General features: G+C 44.6%; 1 long non-coding RNA gene across 1 annotated transcript in view; it reads right to left on the bottom strand.

Annotated features, from left to right (window-relative positions):
* The window catches only part of LOC310840712, a 31,610-nt gene extending 28,398 nt beyond the window's left edge, over window positions 1-3,212 (bottom strand). The window contains exon 1 of the long non-coding RNA XR_014562029.1: window positions 1,186-3,212. This is a non-coding gene — a long non-coding RNA (uncharacterized lncRNA). The remainder of the gene's footprint in view (window positions 1-1,185) is intronic.
* Between the last annotated feature and the right edge of the window lie 16,641 nt (window positions 3,213-19,853).

A 19,853-nucleotide genomic window follows, 5' to 3' on the forward strand; every position in this document is an offset into this window, starting at 1 on the left:
GCATTTGGTTCCTCAGGGGAAGGAACCCATGAGAGTCCTGGCTTTGATTCTATGGGCTTTGCTCCCATGGAAGATTGTTCCGTGGGTTCCTGTCTGTCAACTTCAGACTGGTTGGGTTTCTGCTCTCCAGAAGCAGCTTCACAACCCTGAAACTAGTCCAGCTCCTTGGGGGATGGAATGGAAGTCCAGCAAGCAAACACCAGACCTCTTTTTTCAATCAGTAGCTGAACTGGATTCCACACAGTCACAAAAACAAAAAACAAAAGAGCCACAGAAGGAAAAACGCAAAATAAATAGCAAAAACAGACAGGCCTCAGCGTAACACTCCAAAAGGAAGTGTGGCACTCAAATTGGAAGCGTAACACTCAAAACAAAGCACGTTTGACTTCTGAAAAAAGTTCGCAAACCATAACACTTCCGGGTTAGCAGTGTTTGGGTTCCAAGTTGTTTGAGTACCAAGGCGTTTGAGAACCAAGGGACCACTGTTTATGGTATGCCCCGTGGAGGACCTTAAGGTCCACAAATGGCAATATTTTGGAGGTCCCAGGTTGCAAGGTGGTTAGATTGGTCTCAACTAGAGTCAGGGCCTTTTCAGTACTGGCCCCGACTTGGTGGAACGCTCTGTCACAAGAGACTAGGGCCCTGTGGGACTTGACATCTTTCTGCAGGGCCTGCAAGGCAGTGCTGTTCTGCCTGGCCTTTGGTTTGGAGTCAGTCTGACCCTTATGTCTTCCCTCCCCTTACGGTTTTGATCTATGGGCTACTTTTAAAATGAGGCAACATTTTAAATTGCATTTTAACCTGTATTTTAAATTGGTTTTTCCCTATTATGTTTTTACTGTAATTTTATTAGTGTTAGCTACCCGGGGGGGACAGGGTATAAATAAAATTTATTATTATTATTTATTATTATTGTTGTTGTTGTTGTTGTTGCAAGGAGATGCTACCAGGGCTAAAGTCTGGTAGGAAGCACAAGCTCAATGGGCCTCCTAAATCCAGAGGGGAGGAAGTGGCTGGCGGTTGTCCAGTGTAACCCAAAGAAAGCTCTCTGCACGTGCTCAGAAGTGCATTCCTTACAGCTTCAGGATCTCCAACCATTCATTTCTCGGTTGCAGCCCAAGGCAGCGAAGCCACAAGGATCCAGGGATTCGTTTTCCGGTGCTGCCCAACCTATCAACTGTTTACCTGCCCAACGTTGCTGGCTGGGGTCGGTCGAGATTTCTTTTTCGCCCGTTGCTGTGACTTCTGCCTCTTTGGTCGTTTCCTGCTTGCCTGGGATTGCACTGGGAATTGCAGATTGAGGACACGTAGGGAGACAGGCCCACAAGTCCCAGTGACCTGCAGAGTGGACCGTAAGATTATAAGGTGCTGCCCTATATGGAGCCAGATCATTGGTCCATCTAGTTCAGTGTTGGCTACATTGGCTGGCAGCAGCAACTTTCCAGCATTTCAAGCAGAGGATTTATTGCCCAGGACTGAACCTGGGACCTCCTCCATGCGAAGGATGTGCTGTACCAAGGAGCAGTGGGCTCTTCCCCTGTTATTTGGGACATCTATTTGGCATGCAGAAGGCCTTAGGTTCCATCCCTGGCATCTCCAGGTAGGGCCAAGATGAGAAAGGCTAAAACCCTGGACAGCCACCGACCGTCAGTGTACACCAGTATTGAACTGGCCTAGTTCTTTAAAGACTTTTTTATTTGATTTTTTCAACAATGCAATTATAGTAACATACAAATAAAAATGGGAAGTCAAAATAGGAATGAGGTTGACATGAGTTATAGTGTTTCAACCATACAAATATAATGTATCGCTCAGTATGGTGCATGTCTCAAGCTAACCAAATGTTCTCATATTTCTCCTCATTGTGCACTTGTCAATAAATGGCCAGTTCAAATAAGGGCAGGGAGTGCAAATTGTTAATCCACAGCAATGACAATGCCTTCTTCCAATACTGAAGCACCTTGCATTTGGCTGACCCAGCAGACACATGACACAAAAAAGGCCCAGTGGTAAATTCCAACTATTGAGGATGTAATTCAGCAAAACATGTACATCTTTTAAATGCTGTGAGGTTTCTAATACTAAATTAATAATTGGTGGTGGAAAGAGGGAATCAGAAAGTGAGTATGGTATCCCTTTCCAAGATTGGAGTACTCCAATGCTTTCCATAGCCCTGGGAGAGCATCCCAGCAGAATATTGCAGGGTTAATCTGTTTTCTTTTTCAGTATTTCACATATATTATTGCTGCTGCCAATATCCGATTATCGGAGAACAAAAAGTTCCTGCTAAGCCAGCTCTTCTCAGCACTGTGCCTGCTGTTCTGCAGCAGGGATCTATGCTTTCCCTTGTTCCTTATTTCCACAATGCAGAATGTGCATGGTTGGACCTTGTAATTCAAATAGTAACAAAACAAAGTTTTGATTTCTGTGTCTCTTGAAGATTTGGACTCAACTCCAGCTGGAGATTGAGAAACCTGTAAAGCAGAGAGATAAAGAGTTCAGCATCCCAGGATTCATTTCCCAGGTGATTTTATTATTCCCCAGAAATACTTTTCTAACATGCTCAGGATTCATGCCTCCACATATGTATTCATAAGAAAAGATTTTGCATGCATTCTAACACTCCTTTGACAAGGGTTCACTGGTAGCTGTGTGGAAATCTCTTGACTTGTTTCTTAAGTTTTTTGTTCCAGGAAAGCCATACCCTGAGGACAGCCTATATAACCCCATATGACTTCACAACACATCTACTAAAAGGCTCTTCAGCAGACACCAAATGACTGGAGAGATGACAGCCACAGATGATTGACACTAATTCTGTAAAAATTTCCAGAGGTGTAGTCACATAAGTCTCTTGCAGCAAAAAAACAAAGGGTCTTGTGGCATCTTAAAAACTGATTATGGCAGAAGCCTTTGTGGGCTGACAAGTGGCTTTGCATCCCAAAGAGCTCCTGCTGTAATAAATTTGGTAGGGTGGTATTCAACCATGCTTCGTTCAGAATGAACCCACTGAAAATAATGAACATGTCTAAGTTACGTCCATTGATTTCTGAGAGTTTACTCCAAGTAAAACATAGTTACTGTACATATCACCCTTTGGCTGCAATCCTACACCCCTTAACTGGAAGTAAGTTCCATTGACCTTGTTGAGCCTTACTTCTGAACAGCAGACAAGTTTAGGATTGTGTTGTTAGTCTTTAAGGTGCTACAAGCCACTTGTTAATTCTGCAAACGTCCCTTTATTTGCTTTTTATTTTTATTTTTTTAAAATGAGGCTGTCTAGTTTAAAATAAATTAAAGTTAGTAATAAATGTTGGAAATGTAAAGAAAAAGAAGGAGCATTTTATCACATTTGGTGGGGATGTAAGAAGGTGAAAAGCTTCTGGGAAATGATATATAATGAGATTTAAAAAATGTTGAAATACACATTTATAAAGAAACCAGAAGCATTTTTACTGGGCATTGTAGGAAGTGATATAAGTAGAAAAGATTGTAAGCTGTTTTTATATGCAACGACGGCAGCAAGAATATTATTGGCACAAAAATGGAAGCAAGAAGAATTACCGATGAAAGAATAATGGAGGATGAAATTAATGGACTATGCAGAACTAGACAAATTAACAGGAAGGATTTGAAATCTGCAGGACCTGAAATTCACAGAAGACTGGTGTAAATTTACAGACTATTTGAAAAGTAATTGTGATGATCAGATTACGTTTGTAGGTTTGCAAGAAATTTTGTGAGGTGAATTATTGGAACTATTGCAAAAATGGATAAAGGGGAGGATGGTTAGTTAGGATAATTAAAGGCAATATGAACTTAAGAAATGCATAAGAAGTGATAAAAACAGTGGATCATCAGAGGTGCTGATGGAAGTCCAAAAAAAGATTGTATAAGTGGTGAAGTTTTGTGGTACGTATTTGTCAGGGGCTCAGGAGCAGAGGCACAGGAGAGGGAGGAAATGGAGAGTGAGGGGGAGGAATCCGAAGGGAACGTAGGCGGTGACAGTGATCAGAGGGATTCCATGAGCCTCTCCAGCGAATCGGAAGATTCACAGAAGGGAGCGCCGATGGCCAGGGGAAGGGGGGTGCCAAGGGGGAAACCCCAGAAGGAAGGGGCCAGCGGGGACTCCCAGAGCAGCAGTTGGAAATCAGGACCAGCTTCCCCACCAGAGCGCAGTGGGGGGGAGGAGTCCCAGGCATCGGGACCAGTGTTTTCACCACCAGCGAGAGGAGATGAGTCAGGATTGACCACGCCTCCATCGGAGAGCGGGGAAACGGTCAAGAGGAAAGTTACTGGCTGGGCGCGCGCGCCAAGTTCAAATGTACAGGCGAGCGGCACAGCAGGTAGCCCGGATAGAGAGCCAGGTCCTAAAGCCCGCCGGAAGGAGGGGCAAGACTCAGGGGGGTCAGCGTCAGAAGAGTCCAGAAAGGAGGAAACCCCAGGGGGCAGAAGGACCCAGAGGAGGAAAGAACAACGGAAGAGGTGGAGTAAGGCTAGAGTCTTAAACTGGTGTCTAAGAGGCGGAGACTCAGATGGAGCTTCGCCGATCTAAGCTCTAAGACGTAGAGTTGCACGCTGCGGTTTGGAAATGGAAACTAATCTTCAATAAAGACTTTTATACGTTATTACTGACTAGCGTTGGTCCTCTGTGAGCTGGGACCTAGAGGCAACTCTGACAGTATTATAATTTATATGTTAAAATCAATAAAAATATTATAAAAAATAAATAAAAATGAATTAAAACCATAGCAGTGACTAAAATGTTCTAATGTGCTCCCAAACCAGTTACCAATAACAACTTTTTAATATCAGAAATATATGAGAAAGGGACAGGATACCTGAGCCAGCAGCGTAGCAATCCTTGCCGGCACCTGGAAAGACCAAAGTTATTGAGTCTTTTTTTGCTGGCACCTGGAAAGACCAAAGTTATTGAGTCTTTTTTTATGAAAATCAAAGTTGTAGAGCTTCCTGTCCTCACCAATTTCAGGGACAGGAAGTGGCTCCCCCCCCCCCCCGCAGCACCCAAAATGCCCAGCGAACGCCACAATCTCTCAAGCTCCCCTGCTGCCCAACACAAAACAGCCACCGTGCCACCCTACAGACACTCATGCCACCCAGTGTGGACCGCCCAACCCCACCCACCCCTGGCTACTGACCTGAGCGATAACTGATTCTCTAATTTTCTATAGTAATGGCTGATATTAATTCAATTGAACTATGAGGATAGATTTGCTCACCAGAACACGTTGAGTTCTACTGGTAGCATCAGCCTATAGAGGATGTTCTGCTTGCAGGAACTCATGCTAGTGGCAATGACAGCGCCTTTCTTCCTCCATGGGAACAAAGAAAAATGCTTTCTACTGAGACTGTAGGCCTACCTAGTTCAGTGTTTTTTATACTCACTGGCAGCAGTTCTTCAGTTTGAGACAGGAAGCTTCTCTAGCCCCACCTGGAAATGCCTGCCTCTGTGGGCATATCAAATATTCCATAATCATTTGCTTCTGTTCCATCAATCCATGCTTGGAGCTTGATTTGAACTAGGACCATTGGCTATAGTTCAGTTCCACTTTGATAGGACTTCACTGCCATGGAACATACTCAGACATCACTACACTGCAATCATTTCAATTCACAAAACATTTGCAACTGACTTATAGAATCATAGAGTTGAAAGGGACCCCAAGGGTCATCTAGTCCCAGCAATGTAGGAATCTCAGATAAAGCATCCATGACAGATGGCCATCCAACCTCTGTTTCAAAACCTCCAAGGAAGGAGAGTCCACCACCTCTTGTGGGAGTCTGTTCCATTGCTGAACAGCTCTTACAGAAAGTTTTTCTTTCTTGCAACTTGAAGCCATTGGTTTGAGTCCTACCCTCCAGAGCAAGAGAAAACAAGCATGCTCCCTCCTCCATGCGACAGCCCTTAAGATATTTGAAGATGGCTATCATCTCTCCTCTCAGTTTCCTCTTTTCCAGACTAAACATACCCAGCTCCTTCAATTGCTCTCCATAAGGCTGTTTCCAGACCTTTGATCATCTTGGTTGCCATCCTCTGCACACGTTCCAGCTTGACAACATCCTTCTTAAATTGTGGTGCCCAGAATTGGACACAGTATTCCAAGTGTGGTCTGACTAATGCAGAATAAAAAAAAGGTAAAGGACCCCTGACAGTTAAGTCCAGTCGCGAACGACTGGGGTTGCAGCGCTCATCTTGCTTTACTGTCCGTGGGAGCCGACCAGTAAAGCAAAACAGTTTTTCTGGGTCATGTGGCCAGCATGACTAAGCCGCTTCTAGCGAAACCAGAGCAGCACACGGAAACGCCGTTTACCTTCCCGCCGGAGCAGTACCTATTTATCTACTTACACTTTGATGTGCTTTCGAACTGCTAGGTTGGCAGGAGCTGGGACCGAGCAACGGGAGCTCACCCTGTTGCAGGGATTTGAACCGCCAACCTTCTCATCGGTAAGCCCAAGACTCAGTGGTTTAGACCACAGTGCCACCCGCATCCCATAAATGCAGAATTTGTTGTTGCTGTTTAGTCGGTTAGTCGCGTCCGACTCTTCGTGACCCCATGGACCAAAGCACGCCAGGCACTCCTGTCATCCACTGCCTCCCACAGTTTGGTCAGACTCATATTGGTAGCTTTGAGAACATTGTCCAACCATCTCGTCCTCTGTTGTCCCCTTCTCCTTGTGCCCTCAATCTTTCCCAACATCAGGGTCTTTTCCAGGGAGTCTTCTCTTCTCATGAGGCGGCCAAAATATTGGAGCCTCAGCTTCGTGATCTGTCCTTCCAGTGAGCACTCAGGGCTGATTTCCTTCAGAATGGATAGGTTTGATCTTCTTGCAGTCCATGGGACTCTCAAGAGTCTCCTCCAACACCATAATTCAAAAGCATCAATTCTTCGGCGATCAGCCTTTTTTATGGTCCAGCTCTCACTTCCATACATCACTACTGGGAAAACCATAGCTTTAACTCTGCGGACCTTTGTTGGCAAGGTGATGTCTCTGCCTTTTAAGATGCTGTCTAGGCTTGTCATCACTTTTCTCCCAAGAAGCAGGCGTCTTTTAATTTCATGGCTGCTGTCACCATTTGCAGTGATCATGAAGCCCAATGTTACGGTAAAACCTGGGTGCGAGGCTACTCTGCCACCCAGCTCGTCGGACTAAGTCCGCGGGTCCCTGCGGAGGAAAATGAGCTCAGCCGGAGACAGGAGCAAGCAGCAGAAGATCCAAGTTTATTGCGCAACAGGTTCAAGGTGAGATTGAACCCCGAGAAAAGGGTGACATGAGTTTTTGAAACTTCCCTCCATGTCCCAAAATACAGTGCAACATACATCATAGTTACATCATGAATACATTAAAGAGAGGTTGGGTTACACAGATTACATCATGAATACATTAAAGAGAGGTTGGGTTACACAGATTAACATACCAAGGAGGGAGGGGGAATATGCAGAGCTGGAGATATGCGCGGATAAGCGCTTCCTGAGTATCGGTGATGAGAGGACAATAGTCCAAATATGTAAAGTCTGGCACCTGGTATTGCCCGGAGGAAAGGTTGGCAGAGTGATTTGACAGGATTAGGGTCTTGACACCTTGCTTGAGGGATTATGGAGGACAGGGGAGCTGTCATGGAGTCCTAAAGAAATTGAGCAAATTGGCACGTTGATTTTCTATGAATTTTATAGATTTTAGTTCCTTTTGACATTGACAATTGGAAATAAATGGATATATTGTAGCGAAGAAGAAGTTGAAGAAGACATGCCCCCCCTTCTGTATCAGTCCCCCATTCGGAGATAGATTTGCATTAAAGTTCTGTAAGAACTTGCAAATCTTTTCTCCGCACCCTAAATCTCGGTGAAAGTAGGGGTGCCCTGTGAGTGGGAATAGGCTCTAAAAATAGGCTCACCTTCAGGTCATGTGGGTATCCCTTCCTGATTCTAGTATCTGTCTGGTCAGGACCAGACCCGGAGGCAGGGATAGTCCTCAAACAACGACTAAACCTGCCTCCTCGGTAATGAAATAATAATAATAATAATAATAATAATAATAATAATAATAATAATTTATTATTTGTACCCCGCCCATCTGGCTGGGTTTCCCCAGCCACTCTGGGCGGCTTCCAACAAAGATGAAAAGTACACTAAAATGTCACATATTAAAAACTTCCCTGAACAGGGCTGCCTTCAGATGTCTTCTGAATGTCAGGTAGTTGTTTATCGCTTTGACATCTGATGGGAGGGCGTTCCACAGGGCGGGCGCCACTACCGAGAAGGCCCTCTGCCTGGTTCCCTGTAACTTGGCCTCTCGCAGTGAGGGAACCGCCAGAAGGCCCTCAGAGCTGGATCTCAGTGTCCGGGCAGAACAATGGGGGAGGAGTCTTAGCATAACTCCTCCTCCTACCCGTGATCACTGAGATCGGTTGTCCCACTGCATCCCCACCTGTGGAACCTGCCCCAGCCATTCTGTTGGGACCCATTCCCCGGCAGCCCTGACCCCTCCCCTTAAGAACAAAATAAAACCTTTTTTTTTTAAAGAAAACCACAATAAAACAATACAAACAAAAAACTGTAAAAATTACAAACACATCAAAATCAAAGCAAATTCCCAAACCCAACCAAACATTCATCCCACCCTCACACAAAAAAAATTCAAAAGGGAAAAAGGAGAATTTTAAAACATTTTAAAAAGAACACTGTGCCACTCCGAGTCCTCCTGGCCAGCAACAGCAGCAGCAGGCCAGGTGCGGGGCCCAGGAGCGGGGCCCTCAGGCACTCATGCAGGGGAGTCCATCAAAAAAACGAAGATCATGGCCACTGACAGTTCAGCTGGAGTTTCTGCTTCAGCCACAGCTTGATCTTCAGCTATAATCTGATCATCACTCTTTTCACAGCACTGGATGAAGACAAGACAAAATCCTCTGGGATATCTGTGCAGTCACCTCCTATAACAGGTGTTTCAGGAATCTTCCTTTTATCTGGACTTAGGATTCTGTGAGTCTGAGAATCCTGCATAGGCGTATGAAAAGTTACCTTCATAGGCTTCAGCATCCCCTTTGGTGGCACATTTTCTATCTGTGACAGGCGAAGAATAGAAGATCTACCTACGACTTCTGGAGATGTGAAAAGTATGGCACAGCTTTCAGCAGCTATGCCATCGCTAGCGTTATCTCCACTTAAGGTATGCAGACTCATTCTAGGTAAAAGTAAAGGGACCCCTGACCATTAGGTCCAGTCGTGGCCAACTCTGAGGTTGCGGCGCTCATCTCACTTTACTGGCCGAGGGAGCCGGCGTACAGCTTCCGGGTCATGTGACCAGCATGACTAAGCTGCTTCTGGCAAACCAGAGCAGCGCACGCTGTTTACCTTCCCGCCGGAGCGGTACCTATTTATCTACTTGCACTTTGACATGCTTTCGAACTGCTAGGTTGGCAGGAGCAGGGGCCGAGCAACAGGGGCTCACCCCGTCATGGGGATTCGAACCACTGACCTGATCGGCAAGTCCTAGGTTCTGTGGTTTATCCCACAGCGCCACCCGCTTCCCTCAATTCTGCCCCCCTTCCAATCCATAGTCGCCGACCCGAGAGACGCCTATTTGCCAACTGAGGTAAGCATGTCGCGAATTCCTCACGGCACTTTAGCAGAAATGCTCAGAGTTCCAGGTTCTTCAGTGCAGCATTATTTATTGTAAGCTAAATATATACAAATATCTACAGAAGCAGTTCATACAGCCAGACAGAGTACCTGGCTGCACCTTGAGGCAAATAGGAAGAATCTTTCTCTCTGACCACACTCCTCTACACCACCCTCTGACCACCTTTACTGCTGGACAGGTTTCCCTTTTAAACCGATGACAGCCAATCAACTGTCAGCACATTACTGCTGAGTCATTCTGACCCAGCACCTCCATAGAAAGTATTGCATCAGCCTGTTGCATCAACTAGCAAACTCAAGCCTGCAGACTTACTATCTTGCGCAGCATTCTGTGAATCCCAACAAAGCACTGCCGCGGCCGCCGCGTTCAAAGAAATCACATTGGTCTGGCGTGACTTATCTTTGAGAAATCCATCCTGGGTCTTAGTAATCACAGCATTGTTTTCTAAATGCTCACAGACCGACTGTTGAATTATCTGTTCTAGGATGCTCCCTGGTATTGATGTCAAGCTCACTGGTCAATAGTTACCTGGCTCTTCCTCCCCCCCCCCTTTTCTGCCCGCCTCCAGTCTGTAGGGACCTCACCTGTTCTCCCAAGAATTCTAAAAGATAATAGACAAAGGCTCTGAAATTACACCCACAAGCTCCTTTAGTACCCTTGGGTGCAGTTCATCAGGCTCTGGAGATCTGCAGTCATTTAAAGTAGCTTAGTGTTCCCTTACTACAGTGCTGCCCCGCAAGACGAACGCCTCGCAAGACGGAAAACCCGCTAGACGAAAGGGTTTTCCATTTTGGAGGCGCTTCGCAAAACGAATTTCCCTATAGGCTTGCTTCGCAAGACGAAATGTCTTGCGAGTTCCTGCGGGTTTCCCCCCTTTCCCCCCCTTTTCCTAAGCCGCTAAGCCGCTTATCAGCTGATCCGCTAAAAGCCGCTAAACCGCTAATAGCGCTAATCCGCTAAGCTGTCAATGGGCTTGCTTCGCAAGACGAAAAAACCGCTAGACGAAGAGCCTCACAGAACGGATTAATTTCGTCTTGCGAGGCACCACTGTACCTCTTTTCCTGTCTTGGGCTGCAGCTCACTCCTTACATTCTGTAATCACCAGGTTGGGCATCACTTTCCTTTTGAGTGAAGACAGAGGCAAAGTAGGTGTTGAGTAGTTCCACCTTTTCTCTGCATACTCATGCAGTCTGCACCAGATTGCACATTAATGGGCATCAACCTTTCAACTGCATACCTTTACAGAACCCAGCCCTGATTAGCCCAATGTATGGAGAGGCATCACTGTCAGATTGCTACTTGTCACAATATGCCTGGTTGCAGACATATATCCTCAAAATCTTTCCATCGCTTCCTGTCTTAGCATTATTACAGTCTGTTGAATTTCATGCAAATTCACAGCACTTTTTTGGGCTGTGGAAAAGTATGCAGTATGCTTTCATCTATTTGGGTCCCCCCTTCACAACCACACAATGCTAGCAAGTTACATTAGCGTTGCAAAACACAGAGAAAAGAGAGCAATAGCTGCACAAAACAAAGGTCAGGTGCTTGTCTTAGGCAGGCAACTTCTCATATTTATTTTAGAGCTCAACATTACTATATTGTTCTTTTTATTTGATAACAGCTTTGGTAATGGCTTTCATTTGCAGTAAATCTCTCATTCTGTCTTTCTCTTTCTATTAAAGCTAGGACGGTGACCTTTCTGAGATGCCAACATGAAAGCTTTAAGAAAGAAAAGATAGAAATGTAGCCAGTGCTAAGAGGGTATTTAATGAAAATATAGTAATTATAATATCCCGGAGCCCTTAGAAAAAGCTGCCCAGCCTGCAGAATACCCAAGAATGTAATAAAGTATAATCAGTTCAGTGGTTAAAATATGTAAAACAATATACCAAACAATATACCAAAATATTTTATCAGTCAGCAAGTTTTCCATAATGAAATGTCACAGCCACAATAACTGTTGGATCATAAATCACATTCATCCTCCCAAAGCTTGTGTGAATAAGTGTTTCTTCAAATGACACCTACATTTTAAGGCAAAGCATAGTTGTAAGGGAAACAAATTTCAGTCAAGAGTGCCACAATGGAGGAGGCCCTGCCCCATGTCCCAGGAGTTCACCATGGGACTACACCGAATGATCAAGTCACTTTTTAAATTTCCCTAATACACCAGGGTGATGCTATGCTGGAGGCATGGAGGGCAGCTGGGATATTTGCTCAATGAAGCTGCATGGGGTGCTTCGCTGCAACTACCCAGTGCATTTTTCAGCACTGGTCATCCCTTTTAAGAGGTTTTAGGCCTTGCTTTCCAGAGCTCAGTGGCGTGCCAGAGTGAACTGTCTCTTTCTTCATTTCTTAATGCCATGGAAGGGAATAAAAGGTCAGCTCTCTTGCTTCTGCGTATATAGAAAACTAGGTCATTAGATCCAGCACTGTAGACAGCATGTAATGCTTAACCAAACTCCAGCACAGAGTTAAGAGCTCCCCATGTTTTTCTAACTCATATTGGCATCATCCATTTTTTCATCCTGGATAATAGCTGCTATTGCCCCTCTCCATTATGTACTTAATAAGGGGACAGTGTGATGTTGTCAGCTACCATCTACAATATTGCAGTCTACTTGCATCCTGAGATAGCTCCAGCAAGGAATTCTCCAAACTAAGGCTGCAATCCTAACCCCATTTACCCAGGAGTAATGTTCCTTCATGTCAATAGGACTTCTCAGTAGACATGGTTAGGATTACACTGCAAACTGCTTAATGACTACATCCCCATTAGGAAGTAGTGATTTGGGAATTTTGTAACCCAGAAGGCATTTCCATGCAGTCAGTCACACGAGAACTGTATGGTGATTCTAAAACCATGTATTTTGACATGGTTACGTACTTAATTCATTCCAGAGGTCCGTTCTTAACCTGAAACTGTTCTTAACCTGAAGTGTTAAGTTGTGGGTGAACATATCAGACGACACAGCGATTCTTCAAACAGCTCTTGTTTATTCACAGGCCAGAACAGAACTGAACAGTTCAGCCAGCCTGCTTATATAGTGCTCCACTACAACGCAACAGTAACCACTTTCTGTAACTATCCAATCACTGAATGTCACTTTCAATCCCTTATTTGCATATGTGGACCTGCGTGAAAACTATCTATGGTATCCCCCTGCTGGCCCAGGGTGAGAACTTCAGTACATAACATGAAGCACCACTTTAGCTAAGGGGCCTCCCGCTGCTGCCGCACCACCGCTGCGCGATTTCTGTTCTCATCCTGAAGCAAAGTTCTTATCCCAAGGTACTATTTCTGGGTTAGCAGAGTCTGTAACCTGAAGCATATGTAACCTGAAGCGTATATAACCCGAGGTACCACTGTATAGGAGCTGCCCTGGCAGGATGCAAATTTTAAAAGGTTAATTAATTACCAGTAATCAACAGGGGTGTTGTTGTCAAAAACCAATCAATTTATTAAGGAACAACTGTACCACTAACTGGAACCAGTTACTAGGATTGTATCTCACTGGTGCTTAAGTAACTACACTGGCTCCTGGTCCATTTCCAAACACATTTCAATGTGCTGCTGTGGCGCTTACTTGCAAATAGGCTTTCTAGTGAATATACACTGCTTGTGCTGTTTGCAGTATAAATATATATACATCATGCGTATGTGCACATGGATTACACACAATTTCTAAGTACCTTTCATACAGTAGAGCTGTGATGTGTCAAATGCCCCCAGCCCCAGCACACTTTGTGTGTTAAGTGGCAAAAGTGGCAAAAGTAAGATGTACTTTCTGACCCTTAACTCTCTCCCCCACAACTCCATTCTCCATCACAACCATGCATTACCATGGTACCTTCACTTAAGTGTGGGTATACCTCATGCTGCAGGAGGTAGTCAGTCTGGTTATACTGCTGCCTTCCATTTGAATTTTAAAATTATGCATATATGGATGTGGAAGAAGTATTGTAAAATAACAATATAGTCTTATTTAAACAACCTTCTTTGGGATGAATACAAATTTAATACGGATAAGAGCCAAATATTAAATATGGTAATTTCAGTTCTTTAAGCAAATAATTACCCTTTTATTACTTGTTATATGTAGGATGTCATAAGGAAATAATTCAGTTCCTAATATTCCTTGCCCCTTTACAGTCCCTCCCCCTTTTCAGGTCCTTTTATGCATGCAGAGTTCCCATAGGTCTTATGTGACAAAATATATCCAAGGCCGAATACAACAGGATCTATGAATTTAAATTTTAGCTACACATGCATCCCACCACATAATTAGAAGTTCATCTAACAGAATTATCATCTATTAAAAGGGGTGACTCCTACTATGATTTTTTGCATTTAAAACAATGTTATAACCTTAATCAGAAAATAAGGCAAAATTACAGTGGTTATCTCAAGTTAAGCAAGCCGTTTAAATTCATGTCGAACAATGACTATTTTGTTAGCTTTCCGAGCCTCAATTAGGTTATCATTTTCACTCTATAATTCAAAACATGTACTCCCCTGGTAAAGATGTGTAATAGCTGTAAATTGTGTGTGTGTATGGGCATACTTTTGACTGTTTCGGCTTAATGTGCTTTGATTCTTAACAGACAAGATAAAACACAAGAAGGTAGTGATTATCCACAATGTTGTATGCCTCCACATTTCTCCACCTACCTGCTAATATGCCACATGCACTATGGGAAAGAGACTCTGGTTGTAATATAAATTAAGAGGGCTACTCGTTCTAGAAAGAAATGGTTCTCGAAATGAATCCTTCAGCTCACCATCCTGCTTTGTGTGTTTTTAAACATACACTGCCAACAGCAAGTTTTGATTTCCCTTGTGTTTAGGCAGTACAGTGGTACCTCGGGATGCGAACAGGATCAGTTCTGGAGCCCCATTCGCATCCCGAATGGAAAGCAAGACGCGATGGCGTGTCTGCGTGTGCACGGGTCGCGTTTCACCGCTACCGCGCATGATGTCATTTTGAGTGTCTGTGCATGCGCGAGCGGCGAAAGCCAGAAGTAACGTGCTCCGTTACTTCTTGGTTGACGTGGAGCGCAACTCGAACTCACTCAACCCGAAGCACATTCAACTCGAGGTATGACTGTATCAGCAAACTTAAGTGTCGGGGGGGAGAACGATGCATGTGAATGAACTAGCAGCCTGATCCTGCTTACAGAAGGACCTTGTTTTCTTTTATCAGTTGTTATTTATGTCAATTCAATTGCAATACACATCCTACACGTTTACTTGGAAGTAAACCCAGGTAGATGGTGGGGCCACACCAGTGCTCAACCAGTCCTCCAATCAGTTGTTTCACTGTGGGAGGCAGTGGGGTTTTACTGGGAGGCACTGGGGGAGGACCAGGTGGCAGTGAGATTGCCATGCTGCAAACACACAAGCAGAAGCATCAGATTGGCTTCACAAGCTTTTGTTGTTCTACAAAATAGCACTCATATTTCAGTAACTTTTCTTCCCTCCGGTGCCGGTGTTGTCATCAAAACAAGCAAGAGCCTTACAAAATCCATGGATCACAGGCCAAGATCCTGTTTGGAGAATCTGGTCCTGGTCAGAACAACCACAAAGTTTGCATTATCAGAAAAGAAAAGGAAAAAAATAAAATGCAGAGCCAAATGCAACTATTCTCAACTGTTTTGTAGTCTAAGACACTGAGCCTTTTGGGCTTGCTGATAAAAAGGTCGGCAGTTCAAATGCCCGTGATCAAGTGAGCTCCTGTTGTTCTGTCCCAGCTCCTGCCAACCTAGCAGTTCAAAAGCACATTGGTGCAAAGAGATAAATAGGTACCGCTGCGGTGAGAAGGTAAATGGTGTTTCTGTGCGCTCTGGTTTCCATCAGTGTTCTGTTGCGCCAGAAGCGGTTTAGTCATGCTGGCCACATTGTCTGTGGACAAATGCTGGCTCCCTTGGCTTGAAAGCAAGACGAGCGCTGCAACCCCGTGGTCACCTTTGACTGGACTCAACCGTCCAGGGGTGCTTTACCTTTTTACTACTGCTACTACTGTTATTACTTACACACCACCCATCTGACTGGGTTGCTTGTGGGATGCTCTCCCTGAAGAGGCCCACCTGGCGCCTTTCACCATATATATATATATATATATATATATATATATATTTGCTTTCGTAGATTTTCACGGGTACAGGAATGCAGGTTTTGGTGTCCTCGGGTGTCTTCCCGTGTAAAAGTTGGGGTGTCTAGGCGACGTTTCGACGAGGTCTCACTCGTCATCTTCAGGCTGGTGCTTTCGGCTTCTTGTTACTGGAACAGAGCGGGATCTCAATGTTTGAGTTCCTATAAATACTGTAGAGGGGGTGTGGTGTCTAGCCTCCAATGTTCTGGGCAGAGAGGAAGTTCCCAGGCTAGTGTGCCTTTTCTTCTTTTGTTCCTTAATTACTTGAGAGATACCTTGAGTGATTTCTTGAGTGATATCCTGAGTACCACTTAGGTGGGTCATTAGGTGTGGATTAGTTGCTAAAGTCTTTGTGTCTTGACCTCTTGAACTTTGTGAAGAGTTTTCCTGAGAAGATGGCTGTATTGCACTTAGTTGTGCTTTGGCTTGGCTTCGTGTATAGGGGCGAGCTGTGGTTTTGTGGCTTGTGTCAGCCAGATCTGTGTAGGGATTGCAGGGGGGTGCAGCATCCGGAGGTGCCACCATGGATTGGCTACTGGATGGTGTCAGTAATTCATCTGTGGAGAGGGTCTGGGTTTGGGTCTGGTGTGGTTGATTGGTGTTGGCGTTCTGTGTGCCTCTGGATCTGGTGTCAGTTTTTGTGGGGAGGGCTAATTTCCAGATGTCTGGCAAGCGGGATGTGTCGTCACGCTTGTTCATGTTGTGAGGGTGTTTCTCTATCTCGATGGCTTCCATGATTATTCTCTTGTGGTGATGTTCCGTGTTAAAGAGCAATTTGGAATCTGCAAAATTAATTTCGTGTCCTGTTTCTTTCATGTGTTGGAAAAGAGAGGAAGTTTTTTCTTCTTTTTTGACGGCATTCTTGTGTTCTGCGATACGTGCATTTATTCGTCTGTTTGTTTGTCCAATGTACGTGGCTGGGCAGACTTTGCAGGGTATTTCATAGATCCCTTGGTTTTCCAACTGGATTTTATCCTTGGGGTTTCTGAGGATATTGGCTATTTTTTGGTTGGTGCAAAAGGCTGTTTTGATATTGTGTTTATGGAGGATTTTGCTAATTTTATCTGTAGTGCCCTTGATATAAGGAAGGAGGGCCATGCCATTGTTTTCTTCTGTGTCTTGGTTTTTGGGGGGTGTTTCCTTTTGGATTAGCTTCGTAATCCTGTTTTGCTGGTATCCATTGGCAATTAACACATTTGAGAGATTCTGTAACTCAGTTGTCAAGTGGTCTTTGTCAGCCAGGCGTTTGGTTCTGGAGATGAGAGTCTTGGCTACGGAGTTTATTTGTGCAGGGTGGTGGTGTGATTGTGCATGTAAGTAGCGGTTGGTGTGTGTTTTTTTCTGGTAGATAGTGTGTCCTAGGGAGCCATCAGGTTTTTTGTAGATTAGGACGTCAAGGAAGGGAAGTTGGTTGTTGGCTTCTATTTCCATAGTGAATTGTATTTTGGGGTGTAAGTTGTTGAGATGTGTGAGGAAGCTATCCAGTTTTTCCTTCCCGTGTGGCCAAATTACAAAGGTGTCGTCAACATATCTGAGCCAAAGTTTGGGTTTGTGTTCTGACTTGTCTAAAGCATTGGTTTCAAAGTGTTCCATGTACAGGTTTGCGATGACCGGTGAGAGGGGTGATCCCATAGGTGCTCCTTCTATCTGTTTGTATCTTTGTCCATTGTGGATGAAGTACGTGTTGGTTAGGCAGTGGTTGGTCAGGTCCAAGATGTATTCGGGGGGATTGTATTTGTTTTGAATAGCTGTACATGGAACACTTTGAAACCAATGCTTTAGACAAGTCAGAACACAAACCCAAACTTTGGCTCAGATATGTTGACGACACCTTTGTAATTTGGCCACACGGGAAGGAAAAACTGGATAGCTTCCTCACACATCTCAACAACTTACACCCCAAAATACAATTCACTATGGAAATAGAAGCCAACAACCAACTTCCCTTCCTTGACGTCCTAATCTACAAAAAACCTGATGGCTCCCTAGGACACACTATCTACCAGAAAAAAACACACACCAACCGCTACTTACATGCACAATCACACCACCACCCTGCACAAATAAACTCCGTAGCCAAGACTCTCATCTCCAGAACCAAACGCCTGGCTGACAAAGACCACTTGACAACTGAGTTACAGAATCTCTCAAATGTGTTAATTGCCAATGGATACCAGCAAAACAGGATTACGAAGCTAATCCAAAAGGAAACACCCCCCAAAAACCAAGACACAGAAGAAAACAATGGCATGGCCCTCCTTCCTTATATCAAGGGCACTACAGATAAAATTAGCAAAATCCTCCATAAACACAATATCAAAACAGCCTTTTGCACCAACCAAAAAATAGCCAATATCCTCAGAAACCCCAAGGATAAAATCCAGTTGGAAAACCAAGGGATCTATGAAATACCCTGCAAAGTCTGCCCAGCCACGTACATTGGACAAACAAACAGACGAATAAATGCACGTATCGCAGAACACAAGAATGCCGTCAAAAAAGAAGAAAAAACTTCCTCTCTTTTCCAACACATGAAAGAAACAGGACACGAAATTAATTTTGCAGATTCCAAATTGCTCTTTAACACGGAACATCACCACAAGAGAATAATCATGGAAGCCATCGAGATAGAGAAACACCCTCACAACATGAACAAGCGTGACGACACATCCCGCTTGCCAGACATCTGGAAATTAGCCCTCCCCACAAAAACTGACACCAGATCCAGAGGCACACAGAACGCCAACACCAATCAACCACACCAGACCCAAACCCAGACCCTCTCCACAGATGAATTACTGACACCATCCAGTAGCCAATCCATGGTGGCACCTCCGGATGCTGCACCCCCCTGCAATCCCTACACAGATCTGGCTGACACAAGCCACAAAACCACAGCTCGCCCCTATACACGAAGCCAAGCCAAAGCACAACTAAGTGCAATACAGCCATCTTCTCAGGAAAACTCTTCACAAAGTTCAAGAGGTCAAGACACAAAGACTTTAGCAACTAATCCACACCTAATGACCCACCTAAGTGGTACTCAGGATATCACTCAAGAAATCACTCAAGGTATCTCTCAAGTAATTAAGGAACAAAAGAAGAAAAGGCACACTAGCCTGGGAACTTCCTCTCTGCCCAGAACATTGGAGGCTAGACACCACACCCCCTCTACAGTATTTATAGGAACTCAAACATTGAGATCCCGCTCTGTTCCAGTAACAAGAAGCCGAAAGCACCAGCCTGAAGATGACGAGTGAGACCTCGTCGAAACGTCGCCTAGACACCCCAACTTTTACACGGGAAGACACCCGAGGACACCAAAACCTGCATATATATATATATATATATATATATATATATATATATATATATATAGAGGCGCTGAGCGGAAAACGTTCCCCTTCAGTGTTTGCCTCTGGCCTTTCAAACCACTTTTGTGGGAGTTATGGGTGGCTATACCTTTTTGCGTTCAAGCGAAGAGCATCGTGTGAATGTAACAGCAACAACAAAAAATGTGTTCTATCCACCCCCCCCGTGTTTCCTGACAGCCCCATGCTCTTGACTCGCTGTCGCTATTCCTGATATTATCATCCCCTCCCTCTCCTCTCCTCCATTATACCTAATTTGATGTTTGTTGGTTTGTTTTATGTTTGTTTTATGTTGTATCTGTTTTAAATATTCTGTTCTGTTGAGAGCCACCCAGAGTGGCTGGGGGAACCCAGCCAGATGGGCGGGGGTATAATAATAAAAAATTAATAACAACAACAACAACAATAATAATAACGGAAAATAATTCAAAAGCAAAAAAAAAAAAAATTTTTTTAAGGAAGCGAACATTTCTAACGGCCACGAAGCCACACGCTTTTTGGGTCGTGGGGTTGCTTCGTTGTTTGGGGTTGAGCGCGTCCACACGGCGCAGCCGCGCCAAAAGCGCCTCGTTTCCCTCGACAGCCGCCGTTTTTATATCGCGCGCTTCTTCTCCTCCTCCTCACAGGTTTTCCCGCTCTTTTTCCTCCGCCAGCGCCGGGAGCGCGC

This window comes from Podarcis gaigeae (genome assembly GCF_964106915.1).
Source record: "Podarcis gaigeae genome assembly, chromosome: 3".
Classification (NCBI taxonomy): Eukaryota; Metazoa; Chordata; class Lepidosauria; order Squamata; family Lacertidae; genus Podarcis; species Podarcis gaigeae.